Source organism: Dipodomys merriami, unplaced genomic scaffold (assembly GCF_024711535.1).
Source record: "Dipodomys merriami isolate MVZ:Mamm:240054 unplaced genomic scaffold, mDipMer1.0.p SCAF_97, whole genome shotgun sequence".
In the NCBI taxonomy this organism is placed as follows: Eukaryota; Metazoa; Chordata; class Mammalia; order Rodentia; family Heteromyidae; genus Dipodomys; species Dipodomys merriami.
In genome coordinates this window covers 4,882,705-4,908,381 of record NW_027206590.1, presented here as the reverse complement: position 1 = coordinate 4,908,381, position 25,677 = coordinate 4,882,705, and the positions used below count along the sequence as shown (strand labels likewise).

At 49.3% G+C, this 25,677-nt stretch overlaps 1 protein-coding gene and 1 non-coding gene across 2 annotated transcripts in view; one reads left to right on the top strand and one right to left on the bottom strand.

The window, feature by feature from the left end:
- Window positions 1-2,382: 2,382 nt before the first annotated feature.
- LOC138821988 (myosin-9) overlaps window positions 2,383-25,677 on the top strand; it is a 94,665-nt gene continuing 71,370 nt past the window's right edge. Inside the window, exon 1 of the mRNA XM_070014494.1 lies at window positions 2,383-2,570. The gene's annotated coding sequence lies outside the window, so the exon portion shown is untranslated. The remainder of the gene's footprint in view (window positions 2,571-25,677) is intronic.
- Window positions 9,502-9,606, bottom strand: LOC138821993 (small nucleolar RNA U13). Its single transcript, XR_011370286.1, has one exon. It is a non-coding gene; the product is annotated as a small nucleolar RNA U13 (small nucleolar RNA).

The following is a 25,677-nucleotide window of genomic DNA, read 5'->3' as shown; positions in this document are numbered from 1 at the left end:
ATGTTTCCAATTACTTTTTAAGGATAAATTCTCAGAATTGATCAAGTCTGGCAAAGACTAGGCTTGTGCTCTCTCTCTCTCTCTCTATTGCAGTAATGGGACTTGAACTCAGGTACTTGAGCTCTTCCTTGGGCCTTTTCTTTTTGTGTCAGTAATGTGGCTTGAACTTAAGGCCTGGGCACTGTCCCCAAGCTTTGCTGCTAAGGGCTAGTGTTCTACCACTTTTTTGGGGGGGGGGTCAGGTCGTGGGGCCTGAACTCTGGGCCTGGGCGCTGTCCCTCAGCTCTTCAGCTCAAGGCTGGCGCTCTACCATTTGAGCCACAGCACCACTTCCGGCTTTTTTCTTTTTGCTTACGTGGTGCTGAGAATCAAACCCAGGGCCCCAGGCATGCAAGGCAAGCACTCTACCACTGAGCCACCTTCCCAGCCCCTGTTCTACCACTTTGAATCACAGTGCCATTTCCAGGTTTTTGGTAATTAATTGGAGATTAGAGCCTCAAACATTTTCCTGCCTGGGCTGGCTGGAACCCTAATCCTTGGAGCTCAGCTTCCTAAGTACCTAGGAGTACAGATGTGAGCCACTGGCATCTGGCTTGCTTGGCTTTTTCTCTACTAGCTGGTATTCTACCAAATATGTTCATTTTGGCTTTTTGCTGCTGGTTAATTGGAGGTAAGAGTCTCTTGGATTTGTCTGCTCAGTCTAGCTCTAACTTCTATCTTCAGATCTCATCCTTGAGTAGCTGGGGTTGTGTGAGCCCTGCTAGGACTGAACATTCTTATTATTATTACTTGTGAACTTCTTCGGTCAAAAATGGCATTCCATGTTTTGTTTGCTCTTCTGATAATCATTTTTTCCTAATTATTGGTTACTTATATTTTGTCTTTTTGAATTACCATTTCCTAGAGTTATTTAAAAATTTAATTTTAATTAAAATGGAAAGTCACATGTAGTCCAAGCTATTGAACTTTTGATTCTCCTGCCTCAGTCTCCCCAGATCTGGCTTTTAGGCATTAGCCACAAGTCTGACAACTTTGAGTCATTTTAGTTTTGAGGATTTGGAGCTTTATACAGTTTGATCTTTATACATTTTTGATACTGTTACTTGGGCTGCAAAAATCTGTTTTCTATGTCTTTTGTCTTAAGACTAAATGTTTTCTGAAGTTCATTTAGAAGGATAGTTTTAGTTAACAATGTTAGGATACAAGAGGGTAATGAGAAATTTGCCTTCAGAGAACTAAAATAAAGCTACCATTGTTGAAGCATTGTGCAATTGGCACAGGAACACACAAAAAGACCAATTGGTTCCTTTCTCTTTGGTGGTGCTTTAGGAATTTGAACTCAGGGCCTTTCTCTTGCTAGACAAGTTTTCCAGCCCTGGAGCCTCACCTCCAGCCTGAATGAAAGATCAATGGATATAATGGAAAGGAATTCATTATATATGATACTTCAATATATAATGATGAGATAGTATCTGCTAGCAGCAGAGAAAATTGGGTGGACAGCTGACTTTTGCAAGTTGTAGATTTCTTGCTAGCTTCACACCCAAATTTACTGATGGATGAAAGGAATTCTATCCTCTTGTAGACAGTAACCTAAATAGGTGCAATCTGCCTACCTAAAAAATAAAAAAACGATTTTTTTTTTCAAAAAAAGGAATCTTATAAATGAGTGTCTGAAAGGTGAGGCAGTGGGCACAGCCAGAGCAAAGGCCCGGAGGCTGCTGCAAGACAGCCGGGAGCACCCTCGGAAGAGACAGGGTCCAAAACCAGCGCAGGACGCCTCCACGGAATGCAGGGCTGAGGCCGTGCCCGCCCCCACAGCCGCAGAATTTTGTAAAATACCACTTTTCCCATATATGGTACTTAATGTCTGTTCTTCTGGTAGGACAGGGCGTAGGGAAAACACAGCTCGCGGGGCGGAGTGTCGGTGCCCCGGGACCTTCCCAGTCGGCTCCCGCCGGCCTCGCTCGCATCCTGGCAAAGCACCGCCACCCGGACTCAGAGCCCGTCGCACCCCAAACTGTCCACTCAGGATTGGCGACTGCTTACGTCAATTCTCGTCCTGGAACCTGGGTGTCCGTTGGACCCGCCCTAGTAGGCGGAGCTCCCGCCTAGGAAGCGCGGGGGAAGGTGGGGTGGGTGGAGGGTGGGGGCGGGTGGGGATGGCGAATCCCACCCTTTTGGCTTCAGCGGCTCCGCCTCTCAGCATTACCAGAGGATAAGGTGTCCGTCAGTCAAGGATACCAGAAAAGTGATTGGGTAAAGCAGAATAGAGGGCGGGTGTTAGAGTTAGGCCCCCCCTTCCCCCCCCCGGCTTGAATCAGGCCCGCCTCTGGTAAGGGCGGGGCGGGAAGGCAGCGAGCCGCGGAGCTGGGTGCGGTGAGGCGCGCAGATCACCGCGGTTCCTGGGCAGGGCACGGAAGGCTGAGCGAGGCTGACCTGCTGCGGCTCCCGCCTCGCGTGCTCGCCCCACCCCGCCGCCGCCCGAGCGTTCGAGAAACCGTCTTCTTCTTGTTCTTCTTTTCTTTTGGAGCAGCAGCGCCTCTTTTCCCGGGCAGATCCAGGTTCAGGTGAGCGAGCCCCACCGGCGCAGGTCCCGCCCGGAGCGGAGAGGCCGGCCGCGGCGGCGACGCTCGACGTCGGGGGCCGGCGGGCCGACAAGTGTTCGCCCGCCTCGGCGCGTCGGGCCGGGGCGCGGGCGGGCGGGCGCGAACGCCGGCCGCTGCAGCCCGAGCGCCGCAACCTTTCACCCCGGAGTCCTGGGACCCGGCGCGGGCGCTCGGGGCGGGCGCAGCCGGGAGCGAGGCCTCGGGCAGCCCCGGACGCCACCCCCACCCCGCGCCCGGGCGCATTCCGCCGGCCGGGCACCGGGGAGCCCGGCCTCCCTCTGCAGCCGGGGCCGGGGCCGAGTTGGGCAAACTTTTTAACCCCTTCCGGGGAGCCGCGGTCCTCGGGACCCAAGCGAACCGGCGAGGATAAAATCGGGAGGTCGGGGCAGCAGCCCCTTCGTGAGCGTCCGGGCGTTTTGGAAGCAGAGGTAACGGGTAACCGGGGACCGTTTGGCAGCTGTCAGGGCGTCCTCCTGAGTCAGAATCCGACCATCCGCCGCAGACATTGCGCCCGGCTGGGTTTCCGCCCTCCGCCGGCGACTTCCTCGTTCTCCCGGCCGCCCTCTGTCGGGGCGCAGGGGGCGGGGAGAGGTGTGGTAGGTGCCTGGGGAAGGGGGACCTGGCGAGATCCGGGTCGCGCGGAGCGATGGAGGGACCCGCTCCTACCTCCGCACTCCTTCCTCTCGGGTCCCCGCAGGAGGGAGGCCCGGGGCGCGTGTACCTGGGCCCGCTCGGGTGTGCACCTGATTCCACCGCACCCTCGGCCGCCCGGCTCGGAGGAGAGCTGGCCCTGCCTTTAGGACCTGACCTCCTGGGCTAGTGCCTCTTTCCTGTTTGGGCCACAGGCAGGATTCTTCTACACCCCTCCCTTCCCCGGTGCCAGGGTCCGCACTCCATCCCGTCCCGGAGCCACGCCTAGGGCAGAACTGCACTCTCCTCCCTCCTACACCCCCCCCCCCACCCGGACACACACCTTGGGGCGCCGCAGTTTCAAACCGAAACCGAGTCTGTGCCCTCCAGGACGAGCTGGCGGGCTGTCCCAAAGCTGGGGCCAGGGTGAATGCCGGGGTGCTGCCTGCAGCCCCGCCCAGCGTTGTGGGGAGAAGGTTCCTGGGAAGTCCCTGGTCCCCGAGACGGGGCGGTTCCCTCCGCCGGCCCCTGGCCCCGCACTTCTCTGTTCGCTGCGCGCTTTTCTGGGTTTACGTGGATTTCAAAGTAACTGTTGAGTAACTTCAAGTGGAAACGTCTTAGCTCCTTCTTGCGTGGTGCAACATTGTGGTCATTTCTGATTCCACTGTCTGGAGTCGGACCGGGTAAATTCACCTAATGGCTGTAGTCCCTTTTGAGAAAGGAGGGCAGCTGCTTGAGGGCTTGTTTAGACAATCACTCTCAATTAATATTAGCCAATTAATATACAAGCTTGCTATGGGTGGGGGGAGGAGGGCATACAGATGTGTAATTGAGCAAATATTTAACTGGCTTCTCTGTGCCAGGGACTTTGCCAGGTGGTGTGTGGGGAGGGGGGGTGGAGGGGGGTGTGAGTTGAGTAAGACCTAGGCCCTGCCATGGGCACTTAGGGGAGAGCGGAGACAAATCTGCAGATGCCTGTAAGGTGAGGTGGAGATGACAGAGACCCCAGAAAGGCACTGTGAGTCACAGGACTGAAGGAAGGAGCCAGCCTCTCCTGGGAGATCCTGGAGGCCTCTGCCCCCAGGAAGTTTGCAGGCTTGAAGGGGCGACAAAGGCAGGGTGCCTGAGATACAAAGGCAGCCTGTGATGTGTGTCCCAAGATGCCACAGACAAAGGACTGGAGGATTTCTGAGGTTGAGGAGGCCACTGCTGTTGGGGCAAGGAAGGAGCATGTGGCAGGTTTGGCCCACTGAGGCAAACATGTGGTGTTGGAAAGTGAGGAGTCATTTAATGGATAATTGGGGGGTAATTAAAAAACGTCAAGAGATTGCGCAGGGTAATTTGAGAGCCAGCGTGCCCCCAGATGGCTACGGGGTGACACCAAAGAACTTCACTCTTCAAACTCAGCAAGTCTGGGCAGTGCAGGTGGGCAGATCCAGGTACCCTGCCAGCCAGGTTGGCAGGCTCTGCCTGGGGAGTTAAATCCAGCCCTGGGGGAAGGGCAGATGAGAGGTGTTCTCCGTGGGGCTGCTTGTCTGAAGGGTACCGGAGAGAGAAAAGGGCGGGGGGGGGGGGTCCTTGTTTTATTTTTAAACTTTTTAACCCAAGGGGTTGGAGATGGGACAGCTTCTCTCTTGTAGGATGAGGGACACATGTTAATCGCAGCCTGCCTTTTGCCTGTTCTGGCTCCTGAAAAAACAAAACAAGGATCTGTTAGCTCTTTAAAAGAAGGAAAGCACACTCTAAAAATGCAGCATTGTTTGCAGCCTGGTAGGGTATGGCTAGAAACCCGGCTGGGAGCTTTCTTCACTTCCTCTTCTCCCTAATCCTTCAATAAAGTACTTAAGACAGCCCTTACCAGCTTGACATCTTTATTTCAAAGGGAGAGGAGGGGTTGGCTGTTGTTTTCCTTCTCTTGCTGGGGAGAAAGAAATAGAAACCCGAAGCAGAGGGGAAAAAAAATCACTTGCCTTGACAGCTTCCTCCCAAGCATCATGTTCCAAAAATATTTAGAATAACAAAATCTGTGTGTCCTCTTAATTAAACAAACGTCCTAATTTACTGAGCATAAAACAAGCATCTCTACCCGCAGGGGCAGGAAGTACATTTTCCCTTTGTGCAGCCTTAGAGAGACTGTGCCTCTTGGCTTTTAACCCTTGGTGTGCTGAGCCCTTGGGCTTAGGTCCACTGCTGACAACAGACTAGAATCTGGGCAGTCCCTCTGGGCAGCAGGGTTCCTGCAATTCACAGAACCCCGTTCTTCCGGTTTTCTTGTGGTTTATTGGAGATAGGAGTCTCACGGACTTTCCTGCCCTGTCTGGCTTTGAACTGTGATCTTCAGATCTCAGCCTCCTGAGTAGCTAGGATTACAGTCATGAGCCACCAGTACCCAGCCAGAACCCTATTCTTAAGGCTGGGAAGAGTTGGGATGGGTCACAGGAAGAACTAGAGCTTTGGAAATTGGCAGAGTTAAAATCCTAACTCTGCCTAGAAACTTTGTGACCTTGGGCGAGTTACATAGCTTTTCCCGAGTTATTCCTCTGTGGAGTTGAGGTCTGTTCCACACAGGGTTGGATGTGAGAGCTCAAGCCCTAGGCCATGTTTAAAAAAAGGCGGAAGGTGTATGGCGGGGAGGAGGGGGGGCTGATAGTGGCTATTTAGCTAGATTTTTTTTTTCAAGTCGTGGGTTAAATCTCTAGCATGTAAATGCTGTCATTGCTCCCTGGGTTGTAAGCAGTGGGTAAGAATGGGTAGTAGGGTGTTGTCCCTGGCTCCTAGCTCAGTGTTCTTAAAGGGGTGCATGAACCGAGCTTTTGTGGGCTGTGCGGCTGGTCCCTCTGCTGATGCTTTTGGTACACATAGCCTTGGCGCCAAGTGGAAGATTCTCACATGGTTCAGTTGTAAAACATGGTTTCCCATTATCTAGACTCTTTAAGTGATGAGCGTGGGTGATGTGGAAAGAACCATGGACTTGTGTGTTGAAGACCTTACTTCTAGCGCTGACTCTGATTGAGGGTTGGTTTGGTTTTGATAGAAAGCTGTATCACCTCACAAAAGACAAGGTGGGAAACTGAAAAATGAAGGAATTAAAATTCCTTCCAAATGCCTGTTTCTTAGACCTTATTGATGGGAATGTGTATTGTATAACTCCTTTTAAAAGAAGGCAGTTGGGCTGGGGATGTGGCTTAGTGGTAGACTGCTTGCCTAGCATGCATGAAGCCCTGAGTACCACATAAACAGAAAAAGCCGGAAGTGGTGCTGTGGCTCAAGCAGTAAAACACTAGCCTTGAGCACAGAGAGGCTCAGGGACAATGCTCAGGCCCTGAGTTCAACCCCCAGGACTAGCAAACAAACAAACAAAAAGAAAAGAAAAGAAGGCAATTTAGCAGTATCTGTCAAAGCACAGTTCCTGACTGCATTCTAGGAATGTATCCCACAGATAAACTCAACTGTGGAAAAGGAAATATCTGAGAATATTCATTGTCAAAGAAACGGCAGGAAACAAGCTAACTGTCCATTCAAAGGTCAAATTAATTTCCCTAAGGCTGTACAGTGGAAGTCCTCACCAGCCTTTAAAAACTGAGGCTCATCTATCTATCTGCTTATCTGCCTGCCTGCCTGCCTGTCATCTATCATGTTTGCCAAGGTAGTTTTAAGGAGAAAAGGGAAAAACAAAATTAGACACAAAGTAGTATGCATGTTGCTACCATCCCCCCTTTTATTTTCCAAAACCTGATGTCCCTTTTGCTTTTTTTTTTTTCTTTTTTTAGACAGGATATTGCTATATAACTCAGACTGGCTGGAACCTTCCTCTCTCCTGTCTCTGTCTCCTGAGTGCTGGGATATAGATGTACCATCCTGTACAGTTTACTTAGGACAAAAGTCTTAAAAAAGGGCTAACTTGCTCTTTGTGCATTGAAATGCTCTGGGTGCTGTTTTCTTCATGATGTCACATTGTCACAAGAGTAATCCCTTGGGTTGGGATGTAGCTCAGTGGCAAAGCACTTGCCTAGCAAGTGCAACGTCCTGGGTTCGATCCCCAATACCAAAAAAAAAAAAAAAAAGAGTAATCCCTTAGACAAATGTCTACTCTGGTCCACTCTGTTTTCCTGAGAAATGGCGGCTGACTGCTTTGTGGGTGCAGGAGCTCAGTCTCACTCCTGGAAGATGTGTCAGGATGCCCTCTGGCCAGAGTTTGCTTGTGTCCAGATCATGTGTTTTTCTGTCCTGGGGAGCCCAGCCTGACCAGAGGCTAAACTAGACCTTCCCTTGGGTCGCTTTGCTTTTTACTTAAGATCATTGTGCTTACTCTCCCGTTCTTGCTCCTTCCCACTCCATTCAGACATCCAGCCTGTGGTTTTTATGTATTAACAGTGGAAAAGCCCAAATTCCTGAGAAAATATGATTGGAGAGACATTGTTGTGACTTGAAGACCTTAACCCCATCCTCCAAGAAGTCGGTTAGCTTTGGCTGGCTCAGGTCCTGTCTGTGCCCATGGCTCTTCTCCTGGTTCTCTTGGCCCCTTTCCCCAGCGAGGCCAATGGAAGACCCAGCAGGGTCCTGAGCAGGTCCTCCCCCTGGCCAGGCAGCATAAAGAGTCACACCAGAACACACAATGAGCCTGCCTCTCAAATGGATCTACTACCACCTGGGCAGGTGGTGTGAAGGCTGAGGGCATATATGTGCTCCAGTGTCCACCTGATGGGCCCAAGGATGCTGCTCACTTGGTCTGATAAGAATCTTGGAACCAAGGCTGGCTTCTGCTGGAAGAAGATTTTGAGACTTGAAAGCTGTCAAGCCTGAGGTGATTAAGCACAGGCACGTGGGCCGTGTTAGGCTACTGGCGTCCTCTGCTGCTATCTTCATCTCAGCCCCAATCCCCAGGAACCTTGCTGCTGTGGTGGAGGGATTCTGGAGCTCGCAGAGCCTTCCGGAAGGAAGTTACTATTGCTACAAAGGAGGTGGTTTCCTGTGGGACATGTTGAACTGCAGCCTATGTAGAGGGTGAAGGAAGTTCCCCTGTGGTCTCTCAGAGGACCTCAAGGTCCTGATGATGGTTAATGTGTTGAGGCAGCTGTAGGTTGTCACTGACCAAAAGGACATGTTTTTGGAAGTTAAGCCTTAAAATTTTCTCTTCTCTTTTTTTCTTTTCCCTTCCTCTCTGCCCTCCTTTCTTTTCTCCCTCCCTCCCATCCTTTTTTGTTCAGGGGATAGAACTAGGACATTGCACATGTTAGACAGGTTTTCTACCACCGTGCCACCGAGCCACAGCCCTAGGTTTCCTTTCCATCTGTCCATTAACAACAATAAAAATCCTCCCTACTGAATATGGTCAGAATTGTGGAGTGTTTGAGCTGGAGGAGTTGGAGGCATGGCTCAGTTGGTAGAGTGCTAACCAGTGAGCCAATGTGTCATGTATCGAGATCAAGTCCCAGTCTCCCACCTGGAAAGAAGAAAGGAAAAATAAGAGAAGTTGTTTCTCCACGTGGTGCGGTGCTTAGCTCAGGCTTATTCCATGAGTTAGTAGAAAACTTGGGCTCCTGGCTCACTCAGCCTGGAGCCTTTCCCTCCAAGTCAGGAGACTTCATTTAAGACGTGAGTTTAAACTTGGGCACTTACCCCCTTTGTTCTGCCTTCATGCATGGCTTAGCCAAGCAACACAAACTCAGCTCTTTTAATCTTTACTCAGAAATCTCCTTCCATTCTCTTATTCTTTGGGAGGGGGGGGGCACTAGTTTAAAGAATGGGGGAGGTATTTGAGTTTCTCTGAACTTCTTCCAGTAGGGTGGGGCCCTTGGGCTGAAGGTTCCCACAGCTCAGAAAGTCAGTATTTCCCATGGGGTATTGCCAGGCGGCAGGGTGGGCCATTCAGAAAGCCACACTGGCATCTGCTGTTCTTCAGCTGGTCTGGATTTCTAGTAATTTTAACTCAATTTAGAGTTTTGGATGATGAATTTGTTGTATTTTTCCATGTAAAACCTGTGGTAGAGGGACCAAAGCAGGATTTTAGGATTAGATAGACTGCTTTTTTCCTACTGTGAGCCTCAGTGTCCCCATAAACAATATGGACACTTTCTTAGGAGTATGAATGTGTGTGAAACGGTCCAGTCCTTGTGTTCTGTCCCTTTTTCTTTTCTTTAGGTTGTGGGGCTTGAACTCAGGGCCTGGGAGCTGTCCTTGAATCTCTTTGTGCTCAAGGCTAGCGCTCTACCACTTGAGCCATAGTGCCACTTCCAGTTTTTTTTTTTTTTTTTTTTTTTCACGTCAGACGGGGAATGTGCCCACGTCATAACAAGGTTTAGATGGAGGCACATATCACGCAAGCACGTGAGAGCCCAATCATCACGCTTATGAACCGGAAAAGGATTGCCACTTCCAGTTTTTGAGTGGGTAATTGGAGTCTCACTGGGACTTTTCTGCCAGGGCTGGCTTTGAACCATGATTGCCAGAGAGCAGCCTCCCGAGTAGCTAGGAGTATACAGTGAGCCACCAGCACCTGGCCTTTTTTCTTTATATTGTTATCAACATCATTCTGAGGCAGTAGGAAGGAAATGCATGCTTGATTGTAAAGATTTTACATTTCTCTAGCAAAGTTGTCTTTTTAACAAGGTGTTGTGGCTAAGATGCTGTAGGAAGGAACCTGAATCTGTCAGGAGCTTCCTGAGCACTGTGCTGAGTTTTGAGGTCAGAGACATTCTTCCTGCTGTACAATACCACTCAACTTGTTGGCTCTGTTCTAAGCTAGTTAAAGCATTAAAAAAAAATGGAGCTGGGCACTGGCGGTTCAAACCTGGAATCCTAATTATTCAGGAGGCAGAGGATCTGAGGATCAAGGTTTAAAACCAGCCTGGGCTTGAAAGTCCATGGGACTCTGCCTCTAGTTAACCACCAAAAAACCAGAAGTGGAGCTGTGGCTTAGGTGGTACTGTGCTAGTAGCTTTGAGCAAAAAATGCCCAGGCCCTTCATTCAAGCCCCAGGACCAGCTGGAAAGAAGAAAAAGAAAGAAAGAAAAAAGGTTACAAAGCAGTAGACACCCTTATTTAGTCGTCTATGTTCAAAAGGGGCTGTGTTTCCTGTGTTGCACATGAAGTCACTGGGCTGGAGAAGGCAGCTTCCTGTCTGATAAACACGAAGAACAGGGCATTGGAACAGTTTGAGTGACTTAATCTAACCAGACTGGAATGGGGGGCAGTATTAGGGCTCACTGGAGCATGAGACCTGGGAGTCAAAAGCTATCCTTTTTATGACCTCTCCCTGGCTGCCACCTGGGCTCTGGCACAGAGTTGGCCCTTCGTCCTTGTTGCATGAAGGGGCTGAAGTCCCCTGGTATTTTTGCTTAAGCTTGTGTGGAGTGAGAGGCCCTGGCAGCCAAGGGCTGGTGAGTGCCTTGCTCCCTTTTACCAAATCACAAGTGTCGCCTTGCTTGGGAATCTGGGGTGACAAAGTTGCTAGTAGGGAGATGTTTCAAAGTTTTTTTAAAGATTTTGAACTTTTAGTTTTCAACCCAGGCTATAGTATGCTAAAACTTTCAGACTGAGCTACATCCTCGTCCTGATGTTGAATATTTCAGAGCCAACTGTTGAGTATAAGGGATATTGCCCTCAAATTTCTAGACCATGTAGTGAACACAGGGGACTCGCTGAGTTCCTGTTTTTTGCCCTGCCCTCGTGGGATTTCATAGGTGGTGAAGGGCTTAGACCCCATCCTTGCCCTGTCACCAAGGAGCTTACCCTGTGACATTGGTGACACAAGGCAGGTCCATGTTTTTGGGAGCTTCCTAGAATCTTGAACCTGCATCTTAGAGGCTCTTCCTGCCCAGAGAGAAGCAGGAAAGGGCTGGAGAAAGAAAGGAGGAGAGCTGGATGAAGGTCTAGTTCTGCAAATAACAGTTACGTTTTTAACTGTTAACCCCCCCCTCCCCCTGTACAATACCTTTTTTTTTTTTTTTGTCAGTCGTGGGGCTTGAACTCTGGGCCTGGGCGCTGTCCCTCAGCTCTTCAGCTCAAGGCGAGCGCTCTACCACTTGAGCTACAGCGCCACTTCCGGTTTTCTGGTGGTTTATTGGAGATAGGAGTCTCATGGTCTTTCTTGCCCGGGCTGGCTTTGAACCGCAATCCTCAGATCTCAGCCTCCTGAATAGCTAGGATTACAGGCGTGAGCCACCAGCGCCCGGCTTACAATACCTTTATAATAACAATAAAAATTAAGTTTTATCAAATGCCTCTATATGCCAGGCCCATGCTAATGCTTTCATGTGGACCGTCTCATAGACATCTTTCCTCCTTCCCACAAGTTGGGAACTCATCTCATTTTGCTGACAAGGTTAGTGTGCATAGATTCAGACTTGGGGTCTCTGTCCATCCCCAGTGTGGCCTTGCAAACAACCCCACTGTACTTGCATTTCCTCACCTGCAGTGAGGGTGGAGTGGTCCCTGTGGCCTTCTTCCTGTCTAGTGGCTGAGAATTCCTTAAAGGGGCCATGCTTTGGGTTGTGGCAGAATGGGGCCTCCCAGTCCATTGTTGGCTGGCTACCCAGTGCAGCTGGTTCTGAGAGGACTGGTGAAAGATCTTGGTTGTGGCATGAATTTGGGCCCAGAATGACTTGTTTGCTATTGAGCCCCTGATGGTGTCCTTTGGGAACTCTCACCATCTTGACTAGCAGGCTCTCCTTCCTATCTGTGCATTTGACAATTCTTGCATTCTTGCGTTTCTTTTCTTTCTTCTTCTTCGTCTTTTTTTTTTTTTCTCTTTTTACTGTTGGTTGTGGGGCTTGAACTCAGGGCCTGGGTGCTGCCCCTGAGCTTTTTCCACTCAAGGCTAGCACTCTATTGCTTTGAGCCACTTCCAGTTTTCTGGGTATTAATTGGAAATAAGAGTCTTAGGAGTTTTCCTGCCTGGGCTGCCTTTGAACCTTGATACTCATCCTGAGTAGCTAGGATTACAGGTGTGGGCCAGTGCCTGGCACATTCCTGCTTTTCCTATCTGTCCTCCTGTCAAACCCTTGGTCATTCAGTGAGCACTCCTTAAAACTTTCTCCGTGCACAAGACCAAGTGCCAGGTTTAGGTGCTAGGAGTATCAAGGTTAGGGGATGGGACCTTGTTTATATGAGTTGACAGTCTCCCAACAGGCACAGATGTGGGGAGCTGGGGGTCTTGGGAGTCTTAGGAGGGCTGCTTAGAGGAGGGGCTTCTGATTGCAAAGTGGAGACCATATATGGAATTTTTTTTTTTTTTTTTGGTCAATTATGGATCTTGAACTCTGGGCCTAGGCGTTGTCCTGCAGCTCTTCAGCTCAAGGCTAGTGTTCTACCACTTGAGCCACAGAACCACTTCTGGCTTTTTCGGTTTATATGGTGCTGAGGAGTTGAACAGAGCCTCTTGCATGCAAGGCAAGCATTCTACCACTGAGCCACCTTCCCAGCCCCCATATGGCATGTTTAAGGAGCAGGGCTGGGACCTTGTTCAGTCATTCAGACTCTGGTGAAGCTTTGTTCAAGGGTGATTCAGGTTGACCAAGCCCCCGTGAGTCAACCTGGGGCTGGTAAAAGGTCTTTTCCCTAGCACCCTGGTCCCTGCACAGCCCAAGTAGCCCTTTGAGGCTTGCTTCCTCGCGCCATTTCCTGGGAAGTATGGAGGTTGGGGACTCCACTCCCAGGTCTTTAACTAGGAATTCTGCCTGCACCCTGCTGTAACCAGACATATTCCCCAGTCAAGGAGTTGGGATGAAATTTTCTGTGGAATATCAAGAGAGGCGTGATTGTTAAGGGGAATCAGTTCTCTTTTTAAAGTAAAACAAAGCAAAATGAAAAGACAGGGGGTGAGTTGTTTATAATACAAGTATAACCACAAAGTTGGCCAGAAGCAAGTTGCCCCTCACCCCATCCACTGTCTGCATTTTTCTAGGTTTTCTGCCCATATTCACTTATTTTACAAAATTGTAAGTGGAATGGAAACTGTGTTCTGATTTATTCATGTAGTACTGTAATCTGAAGTTTCCTGTGTCGCAACAATCTCCACAATGGGTGGTTTAATGGTCATGTTATGGTCCACAGAGGAGAAGAACCATTGTTTACATTTCCAGAAAGTTCCATCGGTTTTATTGACTCTTGGACATTCACTCATTCAACAAGTGTCTCCTGAGCATCGGTGGGAGGTCTTGGCCAGAGATAGCCTGTTGGTCCAGGCCTGAGATGGCCTGGCCCTGTCTTCTAGGGGCTCCCGTCTGGGACCAGGGACACGGGACACAGAAGCTGCCCTCCTGGTGTTATGGCTGTGAGATCCGGCCAAGGAGACAGGAGACATGGGCAGCCTTCTTACCCAGTTGAGTCAGTGGAAAACAGGTAAAACCACTCTGTCATTCATTAGTGGTGAGAAAGCTTAGGAACCCGGAACTAGGAGGTTTTCTGGGCTTTGTGGAGGAAGGCTTTTCAACCTGCTGCCTCCCACCCCCACCAAGCCCCTAATTGTGTTGGTGCAGTTACAAGGCCTGGGCCAGAAACTAGAAACGCCATCTGGAGGAGATGAGGGAGGAGAAAGTTCTCAAAGAACCTGTCTACAGGGAGGCTCAGGAAATAGCTGGCATCCGCACTGAGTGCCACAGAAGTAGGAGGGAGCTGAGGGTCTGAGCAGGTAAAAGAGCTGGAGGGAGAGGGGGAAAAGGAGGTAGAGTGGGCTATCACTGCTAGGCCACTTGGGCTCTCCTGTAGCTTCTGCCTCCTGGAGATTGTACAAGAAATGTAGCAATAAGTTGCAACATATTGGTTTTGTTGTAAAAAGGAAGCTCAGAGTCCTAGTGGCTGCTTTGAGCAGTCAACTTTTGTAGCAAAGGAGTAAGTTGCAGGTGGGGTGGGCTAGGCAAAGGGGAGACGGGTGCCAAGGGGCTAGAGACTGGAATGCAAGAATTGGCGGGCTCAGGTGTTTTCTTTCATTCCAGAGAAATGGCTTCCTTCTCTCTGGCTTTCCACAACCCTTGTTCCCCGGTCCCAGCTCCAACTCAAGTCAATCTGCGTGCAGTCTGCCCCACTGCCTTAGAGAGCAGGAGTGAGTGGAACCTGTAGTTGCTTGGTAACAATCCCAAAGCTTGTTACCACCTGCCCCGTGGAGGGATGAAGGGGCTGGGGCTGCCCAGGCGTTATCAAGGGCTGTGGGTGCTGTGGGCAATGCTCACTGCCAGTGCCCCTCTCTGATCTGCAGTGTAGATTTGGGTCAGTACCAGGTCTCTAGGGTTTGAAGTTTGTCACAAACAATAACAAAAGCCAAATATAACACAACTTTATTTTTCACACATTGATTTAAAAATCAGTACTAAGAATGCTTAATTTGAGGATTTCAGCACTTAGTGGGCTGTGATGCTCCCTTTAGTTAAGGTGAGGATGTCTGTGTATCTTTTTATCTATTTCCCATCACCTTGTTTATACTACTATTTGGTGACTATAGGCTAAAGATTATCTTTGCATTTATACTAGCTATTTTATTGGAGGAGGGAGAGATAGAATAGAGAGAATGGAGGAGCTGGGATGTGTAGGGGGATGGATGGTTTTAGAGGCAGCAATTGAATGGAAATTCCATTTTTATCCAGTTTATTTGTAAGGTTCTGGGGATATAGCCTTGAGTAAAACCCCTGAAGTCTCTGCAGCGTATAAGCCAGTGGACCTGCTCACCGTGGCAGGTCATCCTTTAATTATGTGCTGAGGCGATCTAAACTCCGGTAACAGTGTGGTAAGTTTGCTACCATAACAAAGTGCCACAGACTGGTAGCTCAGCACAGATGGATGCTCAAAAATGATGTTGGTAAGCCGGGCGCTGGTGGCTCACGCCTGTAATCCTAGCTACTCAGGAGGCTGAGATCTGAGGATCGCGGTTCAAAGCCAGCCCGGGCTCTTAAGAAAGACCATGAGACTCCTATCTCCAATAAACCACCAGAAAACCGGAAGTGGCGCTGTAGCTCAAGTGGTAGAGCGCTCGCCTTGAGCTGAAGAGCTGAGGGACAGCGCCCAGGCCCAGAGTTCAAGCCCCACGACCGACAAAAAAAAAAAAAAAAAAAAAAAATGATGTTGGTGTCTTGAACGAAGTCTCCTTGGTGGCCATCTTCTCTTTGTCTCCTCCTGGTTTTCCTCTGTTCTTGACTGGGTCCTTAACACCCGTCATTGAAGGACCTACTCCAAAGACTTCACCATGGCCTTAATTAGGTTCTTTTGTGGTCACATTGGGAGTTAAGATGTCAGTTTGTGTATGTAGGAGCATAATTCAGGCCATAACAGAGAAATTAGGGGTAGAGGATGCTATAATCCCCAGGGGTATTCTAGGTCTGGGAGAATGAGCCCTCCTGTATATTCTTTTTTTTTTTTTTTTTTGCCAGTTCTGAGCCTTGAATTCAGGGCCTGGGCTCTGTCTCTGAGCTTCTTTTGCTCAAGGTTAGCACTCTACCACTTAGCCACAGTGCACTTCTGGCCTTTTCTGTTTTATGTAGTACTGAGGAGTCAAACCCAGAGCTTCATGCCTGCTAGGTAAGCAGTCTACCACTTAAGCCACATTCCCAGCCCCTCCTGCATACTTTTTTTTTTCTGGTCCTGGGGCTTGAACTCAGGGGCTGGGCTCTGTCTCTGAGCCTCTCTGTTGCTCAAGGCTAGCCACAGCCCCACTTGAGCCACAGCACCACTTTGGCCTTTTCTGATTGTGTGGTACTGAGGAATCAAACTCAGGGCTTCATGTATGCTAGGCTACCAGTAAGCCACATTCCCAGTTCCTCCTGTTTACTTCTTCTTTTTCTTTGTTTTTGGTCTGTCGTGGGCTTGATCTCAGCCTAAGCGCAGTCCCTTAGCTCTTCAGCTCAAGATGAGTGCTCTACCACCTGAGCCTCAGCACCACTTTCTGGTGGTTAATTGGAGATAAGAGTCTTATGGGCTTTCCTGCCAGGGCTGGCTTTGAACCACAATCTTCATGTCTGCCTCCTGAGTAGCTAAGGTTACAGGAATGAGCCACTGGTGCCTGGCTCCTATATACTTCTTACTAGTTGTTTATTTAACTGCTTTGATCCTTAGGTTTTGTTGTTGTTGTTGTTTCTTCCTGTTCTGGGCTTGAACTCAGGGCCTGAACACTGTCCCTAAGCTTTTTTTTGTTCAAGGCTAGTGCTCTACCACTTGAGCCACAACTCTACTGGGTGTTTGGTTGTTAATTGGCAATAAGAGTCTCATGGACTTTCCTGTGCAAGCTGGCTTTGAACCATAATCCTCAGATTCTAGCTTCCAGAGTAGCTAGGATTACAGGCATGAGCCACTGGTGTACTTTTTTTTTCTTTGTTTTTAAACACCTGTAAACTGTTAATAAACTCCATGTCTTTAGCTGGGCAGCTGTCATGAGCCTGTAATCCCTAGGATTCAAAAGACAGAAAGGCTGGGAATTGGAGGCCAGCTGGGGTACATGGGGACACCATCTACTCTCTCTCTACTCTGTCTCATATAAAACTATCCCATGGCTCTGTGTTCTCTAGGGAGCTGGAGGATGGATCTCTGCCCAGTGTCATGGAGGACTCCGGTCACTGCCAGGTCCTCCCCTTGGGTCCACTTCTGATTATAGTACTTTGATTTGTGTGTGTGTGTGTGTGTGTGTGTGTGTGTGTGTGTGTGTGTGTGTGTGTGTGTGTGTGTGTGTGTGTGTGTGTGTGTGTGTGTGTGTGTGTGTGTGTGTGTGCGCGCGCGTGTGTGTGTGCTGGTCCTGGTACTTGAACTCAGGGCCTGAGTGATGTCCCTGAGCTTTTGTGCTCAAGGCTAGTGCTTTGAGCCACAGTTCCACTTCCAGCTTTTGGTGGTTAATTGGAGATAGTGAGTCTCATGTCCCTGGCTGGGTTGGCTTCCAGCCTTGGTCCTCAGATCTCAGCCTCCTGAGTAGCTAGGATTACAGGTGTGAGCCCATCACCTGGCCTGATCATAGCACATTAGTGGTGGGGCTGCCAGTGGCTTTGCTGTTTGCCCAGTACTCCCGGGCCAAGTGTTCTTAGAGATGGTCTCTCCTCTGGTGAGCCACAAACATATTTGTCAAGAGCAGAAAACTGGTGCAAGACTATGAACTTAAAATCCCTGTGGCTGGCCAAAGCGTAGCTGGGTGTAGTTAAAGCTGAAAGCTCCCTTTGGTGAGTGCTTTACCTGAGCCACCACTCCCTTCCCAAACCTCTGTGATGCCATAGTAATATCCTAGTACTGGCCTCCATCTTGCTCACATGTGGCCTCCATGACTCTCGCTCCATGGTGGGCCCTCTGTCATGGGCAACAGCCCTTCCCTCTCAACTCGGTCACTTGGGTAGATGGTTTCTGAGCCTTAGCCACCATGTAGTACATGGTCTACTATTTATTTAAATAGGCAGGCACTCTGTCCTGATCTTCTTCCTCCCAAGTTTTGAGCTTTAGTTTTCCTCATCTATAGGATGAGAAGAAATATCAGATGTGGTATTGATGCTCTGAGAAGCTTGACGTTTATTATTCACTGTCCATTTTAGTTATGTAATTTGCCCAGCACAGTGAGAAGTTATCTATTTTTACCTAGTAAAACCAATTTTAATCTATTTTTATGTCACTTTATATATAAAGAATCCAGGATTTTCTTTTTTTTTTTTGGGTCCGGTTATAGGGTCTGAACTCTGGGCCTGGGCATTGTCCCTCAGCTCTTCAGCTCAAGGCTAGCGCTCTACCACTTCCGGCTTTTTTCTTTTTGCTTATGTGGTGCTGAGGAATCGAACCCAGGGCCTCAGGCATGCAAGGCAAGCGCTCTACCACTGAGCCACCTTCCCAGCCCCAGAATCCAGGATTATTATAAATAAGTTACATCTATACCCTTAAGAGGGTGGCAGTGTCACGCTCCCATTTTAGAGCAGGAATGTTGAGACGCCCAAGAACCCCAGCCAGCGAGAGAAAGATCTCAGGTCCTTCCTATTCTGCTCCTTTTCAGTTATTCTCTTCATCTTTTCTTACTTTCTTTCCTGCCTTCTCGAATCACTTTGGCCACTCCAGGGGTAGCATATGTGAGACTGGGCTTTTGTCCATGTTTGTGTTCTTATATACAGCTTCAGCAGTGGCCGTCCCAGTCACAGTTACTTGCTGGCTGCCAGGTGTAAGCTCCAGCCCTCTCTGTTGCTTTTGAGTCTTGTCAAGCAGCCCACAGGAGGAGGTGTGGTCAGCTTGAATCTGGTGGGAAACCTGGCTTTTGCTGTTCTTCCTCAGTCTTCCCATGCCATCTCCCTCCAAGCCTATCAGTCTGTTGTTCTCAGCCTGCCTTCTGCCCCAGGCAGACCTGCCACCCCCCCACTCTTCCCTGTCCCTGGGTGAGGAGGAGAAGAAGGCTGTATGGCGCCAAGTGTTCAGGGAAAATGTGTCATTTTGGTAAGTTTCTTGCTGCCAGAAATCAGGGCCTCATCACTTTCATGTTGCTCCCTGCAGTTGCCGCCACATCTTCTACATCTTCCTTCAGCTCTGCTTGTAGGTAGTTCTGGGCTTGTCTGACTAGAACCTCAGACCTCATGTCACAGGAAGCACTGGACTGCCCTGAGGTGCAGGGACGGTTTGTCTTGGAGTCCTCCTGTCTTCCTTGTGAGGACACTGGGGACTGTGGTCCAGGCCCTGTGTGTGCAGACCTGCAGTCTCATACTCGTGGAAGAGCAGTGTGTGAAAGAGAGCTGTATCTTTTCCTCTTTAAACAAGTCCCAGGCTTTAATTACCTTTAGGTTGGAATTCTAGAGCCCCCTTTCTCAAGACCGCCCACCCGCTTTCTTCTGGCTTTCAGACAAGAATTTGAAGAATGTGATCCTCTGTTGAGGACCCGAGCAGAGATCAGGGATGGGGGCCTGAACTCAAAGACTCAAAGGCTCTTCCTGGCTTTACCCTGTCAGCTTTATTGTGCCTGAGAACCTGGGACATTCCGGATTGGTTGTGGTTGGCTGAGAGTCACAGGCTCATTAAATTCCTGACTGCTCTCTGTGATTCTTCCTGAGACGGCTGGGAGGGGCAGCTGTAGGGAGATGACCTTCCTTCCCTCCCTACACACTTCATCTTGGAAGAGTGGAAGTATGTGTGTTTGGGGGTGGGTGGGGAGGTGGTGAGCATCAACCCGGAAGACAGTTCTACTTTAGGGGCTGGTAGGGGGTGTGCACCTCTGTTCTCTACCTTCCCGGACCACATCACAGCTGCTGTTTCCCTGGAGCCTTGCTGGATGCTCTATGAGCATCTGCTGCCTCATTCATCCTCAGGCAGGGAGCAGGATGGTTATATGTAAGTCCCACAGCCCTGGATGAGATCGCAGAGTGCAGACACTGGCACCAAGTTTTGCACACATCCTGGATTTTAGTTTCCTCTGCTTCACCTACCTGGCTGCTTTGTTTAAGGGTCATCACTCTGAAAAGAACCAAGAACTAGGCATGAGTGGTTCTTAATGGCCACATTGCCCCATGAAGTGAGCTTCCTAACGTTCATTTTACAGCTTAGAGAAAGGGAGGTTCAGAATGATTATATAACTCACCCAGAGTCCCTTATCCAATGAGAATCTAACACTCATCCTGGTTAGGCCACTGCTTCTTCTTTCTCTCTGGTATAGCCTTGGTCACTTTGCATCTAGACTTTGGTTCTGACTGAGGAACAACTCCTACAGGTGGTAAAATCAGCAGCAGGTAGGTTCTGGTGAAGGACATGGTGAGGTCATCCTTGCCAGCCAGGCTCCCTGCTCAAGGACATCTGGGGTTGGCCTGCTTTCAAACAAGGGTGCTATGCAACCCTCTCTAGGAACTGTAAGTTAATTGTTTTTGAAAGTTTGAAACATGCATTTAAAAAAGTTATTTATATTTTTCCAGTCCTGAGGCTTGAATGCAGGGCCTAGGCACTGTTTCTGAGCTGCTTTTGCTCAAGGCTAGCAATCTACCACTTGAGCCACAGCGCCACTTCTGGCTCTTTCTGTATATGTGGTACTGAGGAATCGAACCCATGGCTTCATGCATGCTAGACAAGCTATGTTCTACTAAGCCACATTCCCAGCCTGAAACATGCATTTCATCTTCACCTCATGGCCTCTATTTGATTACTTTTCCCAGAGGCAAAGGGTTTGGGATGCAGCTCACCCATCTCAGCTTCTCCACAAAGTTTAGCTGTGTTCTCTGTGCCTTCTGTACACTGTGCCGGCTCAGGTGAGAACAGAACCAACAGATGGGAATGATGGGAGAGAGCAAACAGAACAGTTCCCTCCACCCCCCTCCGCTACAGCAGCCAGGAAAAAATGCTTACCTCTCTGTCCCATGCCTCTAAAGGCTTCTTGGTGAAACCCTGCTTGTCCCTCTGGGCTCCTCAATCTGTGGACTGTATGTACTTCAGGATCTCTATTAGCCTTCTAAAGTGGTAGGCACATTCTCAAAGAGGGCCTTGTTCACTGACTTAGAGAAATGATGCCTAGACTTTCCTGACGAAGGTTGTGTGTATTAATGTGGAGTTTGGGGATGCGGACATTCCTATTGTGCCTGTTCATTGCAGAATTAGGTTCTGCCACTCCTGGGATATAAAAATATGGAGCTCCTCCTGGAGCACACCCAAGGATAGTGTCTCCCTCCTACCTGATCTTTCTCTCTTGTTATTTTTTTGTGGTTGGTCATGGGGCTTGAATTCGGGGCCTGGGTGCTGTCCCTGAGCTCTTTTGCTCAAGGCTAGGACTTTACGTCTTTGAGCCACAGTGCCACTTCTGGTTTTCTAGTGGTTAATTGGAGATAAGAGTCTCATGCACTTTCCTCCCTGGGCTGGCTTTGAACCATGATCTTCAGATCTCAGCCTCTTAAATAGCTAGGATTACAGGTATAAACCACCAGCACCCGGCTAAAATTCTGGAGAACTTTAACTGTGTGTGTGTGTGTGTGTGTGTGTGTGTGTGTGTGTGTGTGTGTGCGCGTGTGTGCGCGCGCGCGTATGTGTGTGTATGCGTGTGTGCGTGCACGTGTGCGCGCATGTGTGCGTGTGTGGTGCATGTGAGAGACACACACACAGACAGAGAGAGAGAGAGAGAGACAGAGAGACAGAGACAGAGACAGAGACTTTCCTGCCTGGGTTGGCTTTGAACTGCAATCCTCAGATCTCAGCCTCCTGAGTTGTACAGGTGTGAACCACCAGCATTTGGCTTCATCTGATCTCTAGAATTAGCCTTCACTATCCTATCACTTCTGGATGTCTCATCAGCATGAGGCTGGGCTGGAGATTGAAGCACTGATGTTCTTATTATAGCTTTAGATTTAGTCTGTTGTTATTTTAGACTCTTCTTTTTGTCATGTTTTCTTCCATCTGGACTTCTTCCTGACTTATAAAGGATGTTCCAGAAGCCCCTATATCTAGACAAGTTTACCTCCCTGAGCCTCTGAGTCTCTCACTTAAGGTGCCCTGTGACACCTGCCTTGGCTTTCAAAGTCAGCAAGATCTAACAACTTGACTCCTTGGACTCCACCGCTTGAATGTGAGTGAGACACATGTGTCTAGCAGGTGTTAGGTTACTGCTGCAGGTTGGATCCACAGAGACCACCCCTTTGGCTTTGGGCTTGAGTTCTGGCTTGGCCTAACTCAAGGTATGACTTCAGGCCTGTCCCTCAACCAGTTAGGGTCTCCTGCCCAGTGAAGACAGGTTGGTGGGTGTTTTTCAGATTGTTAGCTGAGACTTGGTAGGCTATGAAGTTACTTCAGTGAGTGACAACCAGTATTTTAAGAAAAGAAATTACAGTTGGATGGAAAATATCAATGCCTAGCATTGTAGACATCCTTTCCTGAAGCCTTTGTTTGATATGTCTACACTGTGATAAAAATTTTAAAATTAAATTATATATATGAGACATATATATGTAATATGTATGTATATACACGCACACACACACTTTTTTTCTGGTGCTGAGACTAAACATTAAACTTTGGATCTGTCTTGGCTTTATTTTTTTGTCAGTCATGGGGCTTGAACTCTGGGCCTGAGTGCTGTTCCTCAACTCTTCAGCTCAAGGCTAGCGCTCTACCACTTGAGCTACAATGCCACTTCCGGTTTTCTGGTGGTTTATTGGAGATAAGAGTTTCATGGACTTTCTTGCCTGGGCTGGCTTTGAACCATGATCCTCAGATCTCAGCCTCCTGAATAGCTAGGATTACAGGCGTGAACCACCGGCACCCTGCTTTTTTTTTTTTTTTTTTGGTTAGTCATGGGGCCTGAACTCTGGGCCTGAGTGCTATTCCTCAGCTCTTCAGCTCAAGGCTAGCACTCTATCACTTGAGCCACAGCATCACTTCTGGCTTTTTCTGCTTATGTGGTGCTGAGGAATCAAACCCAGGGTCTCATGCATGCAAGAAAAGCACTCTACCATTGAGCCACCTTCCTAGCCCAATCTTGGCTTTTTTGCTTGTCTAGTGCTCTACCTCTTAAGCAATAACAGCTCTACTTCCAGCATTTTGGTGCCTCATGGACTTTCCTGGCTGGCTTTAAACTGTGCTCCTCAGATCTCAGCCTCCTGAGTAGCAAGGATGACATGTGTGAACCACCAGCTCCTGCTTGTATTTTCTTCTGTGCTTTGACATTAAACAGCATAGGAATGCCCAGGATGAGGCTCTCTCGTGCCTCTTGCAGCACTGGCTCTGTGCAATTTCTTCCTGCAGGTCTGAGCTGAGCTGAGGTTTCTCCATCTTCCACCACTGCATCCTAGCCTATAAATGGGGCCCTTCCCAGAACATTCTGGGAAATAGCTGCATTCCTGAGGTGGAATAAATCTTCTTGAGTTGTTGGGTTAGGCAGGATGTGACTTCAAGGTTCTGAAGTGGGCCGTGAGGGCAGCGTCTGACTGACTCATTGTGAGCTCAGCCATGACACAGACATCTTAAGACAAGGGGCCAAGATTGGGGGAGGGCTTGCCTGCCCGGGGCGCCACCAAGCACTGCTCTAGTGGCCTGAATCCTCACAATGGCCTTTCAGGGAAGGGGGCAGGGACAGTGCTGTCAGCCAGGGCCACCATGCGCTAGTCCTTGTCTAGCTAGTGTTCTTCACAGCTGTTCTGGGGTAGCTGGGATTGTCTTCCTTTTACAAGGGAGAAACTGAGATCCACAGGGCCAGGTCAGCCTGGTAAAGCGTGTTTTATTAAGTGGAGGATTGGACCTCGGGTCTGGTTCTTTGTAAGACATCTCTGAGAAGAAAGGCCAAGGGCCAATTCCCACTTGCAAGGTCTCACCTTTTCAGGGATGAAACTGCTTACCAGAGTCCACCCAAATGACTGATGGCTGGGTCAATTCAGAAAGATGGTTGTTGACTCCTGGCCAGTCATGTGTCTTCTAGAAACAGAACTAGATTAGTGTGCAGTGGGCAGAGCCAGCAGTAAGGTGGAGGAGTCTGAAGATAGTGACGGGGATTCTGGGTGGTCACAGGGGGACTTTGGCCCATTTTGACCTTTGACATCTGGCTTGCTAGGGAAGAATGAACCACCAGACAGTCACGCTGATGTCTGGACTGAAAGATACAGATTACTAGGTTTAATATTAGTCATTTAACAAGTGGAGAGAATTTGTTGGACTCTATCACTGGAGTTTCTCGCTTTGAGAAAATTGGACACTCCATATTGCTCTGGGTCACTATGGGTCAGAGCCTACCCTGCTTTATGGCTCTCAGCCCTTTAGGAGCAGAGGCAGCAAGGTTATTTATGAGGACAGTGGCTATGTGATTCAGTTAAAAAATAAAAAAAAAGGGCTGGGGAGGTGGCTCAGTGGTAGAGCGCTTGCCTTGCATGCCTGGGGCCCTGGGTTCGATTCCTCAGCACCACATAAGCAAAAAGAAAAAAGCCGGAAGTGGCGCTGTGGCTTAGGTGGTAGAGCGCTAGCCTTGAGCTGAAGAGCTGAGGGACAGCGCCTAGGCCCAGAGTTCAGGCCCCACGACCAGACCAAAAAAAAAAAAAAAAAAAAAAAGAAAAAAATTACTTAGGGGCTGGTGCATGCAGCTTAGTGGTGGGACAATTGACTAGGCCAGCATGCACAACGCTCTAGATTTGAGTTCCCAGTATAGCCAAAAAAGAAAAGGAAAAGAAACATGATTTGTATATCACTAAGAGAATAACATGCTGCTGGTCATTCTGGCAGGTTTTGGGCTGAGTGGCCTTTAGGAAGCGTCTGATTTCTGAAATTGTCTAATTTCTGATCATGGGTTGCATTTCTCAGCAGCCTTCACTAGGATGCCGAACACCGGCATCTTTCCTTTTTGCAGTTAGATGGCGGACATATAATTAAATCTTTTGAGTATGGTTATTTTTCTGCATTGAGTTTCAGCAAACTGTGCTCACATGTCTAAGGAGGGAAAAACCATTCTATCAGCAGAACCAGAGGGAAGGAACAGGCCCGCTGCGGGAGTCTGAAGGGCTGAGCTGCCCCCGCACTGTGTGGGCAGTGCCTGGCAGGCTGGGGGGAGGCTGTCTGCAGAAGGGCATGGTTGGTGAGCAGCTCCACATGTGACAGGAGGGAGACCGGTGAGTCTAAGTTGGGAGCTGAGGGAGGGATGGCTGCCCCTCACAGTGGATAGCTTGGGAGGGGCGCTACTCCTGTCTGGGATAACTTGCTTCTCTCCACAGTGGAAGCTGAGTGGAAGCTCATTACCAGCCAGGTGAGGCTCTTGAGTGATCTCACTGTGCAAATATTGAACCAATTAAAAGCAAAGCCAGGGTCCACTGTAGATGACTTATCTGCAGATCCAGTCCCAGGTCTGCCTGCCTGTCTGGCCTCTTAGCTTTGGATAAAAGCTGCCCAACCTGTTGTTTAGGCTCCCCCCTTCCCCGCCCCCCCCACCTCTCCCCTTTCCTCCTTTCTTCCTGGAGACATTAGACCTGAGGATATTATGTGTGTGTGTGGGGTTACCCTTGGAAAGTCATTCTCCCTCTCCCTCCAAAGCCCAGATTCTTTCCCAGAAGACACTTCCAAGCATTTTGAACAGTTTAGGTCCTTCCAATAGCATCAGTGGAATTGGAGGTGGTGTGTATGGTTCTATGCAGGGCCTGGAACTCAGGCAACACTCCAGCCAGAGGGGCAGGTGTATAGTCCAGGAGTTCTAAGGGACATGGGGAGACAGGCAGAGAAGCAGATGTCCTAGCATGAGGCAGATTGTACTGGCTTAGAGGGAAGAGGCCAGGGGTGAGCATTCTGCACCACAGTGTTAGGGAAAGCCTCTGGGTGAGGTGGCATTTGGTGCCTCTGGCTTGGAGAATCTGGCAGCGGATAACTTGAAGAGAAGGGACGTCTAGCTATTCTCTGGGGCAGCCTGATCAAAGGCTACACTGGAGGGAGGCAGCCCTGCTGGCTGGGGTGGAGGACCTCTGGCAGAGGAGGGTTCCTGGGAAGATGGTGCATGGCCTGGCTGTACTTCCCAAACAGTCAGCAGCTTGTCTTTAGGGCAGGTTGTCTTGCTAGTGTGAGTGGCAGGGCT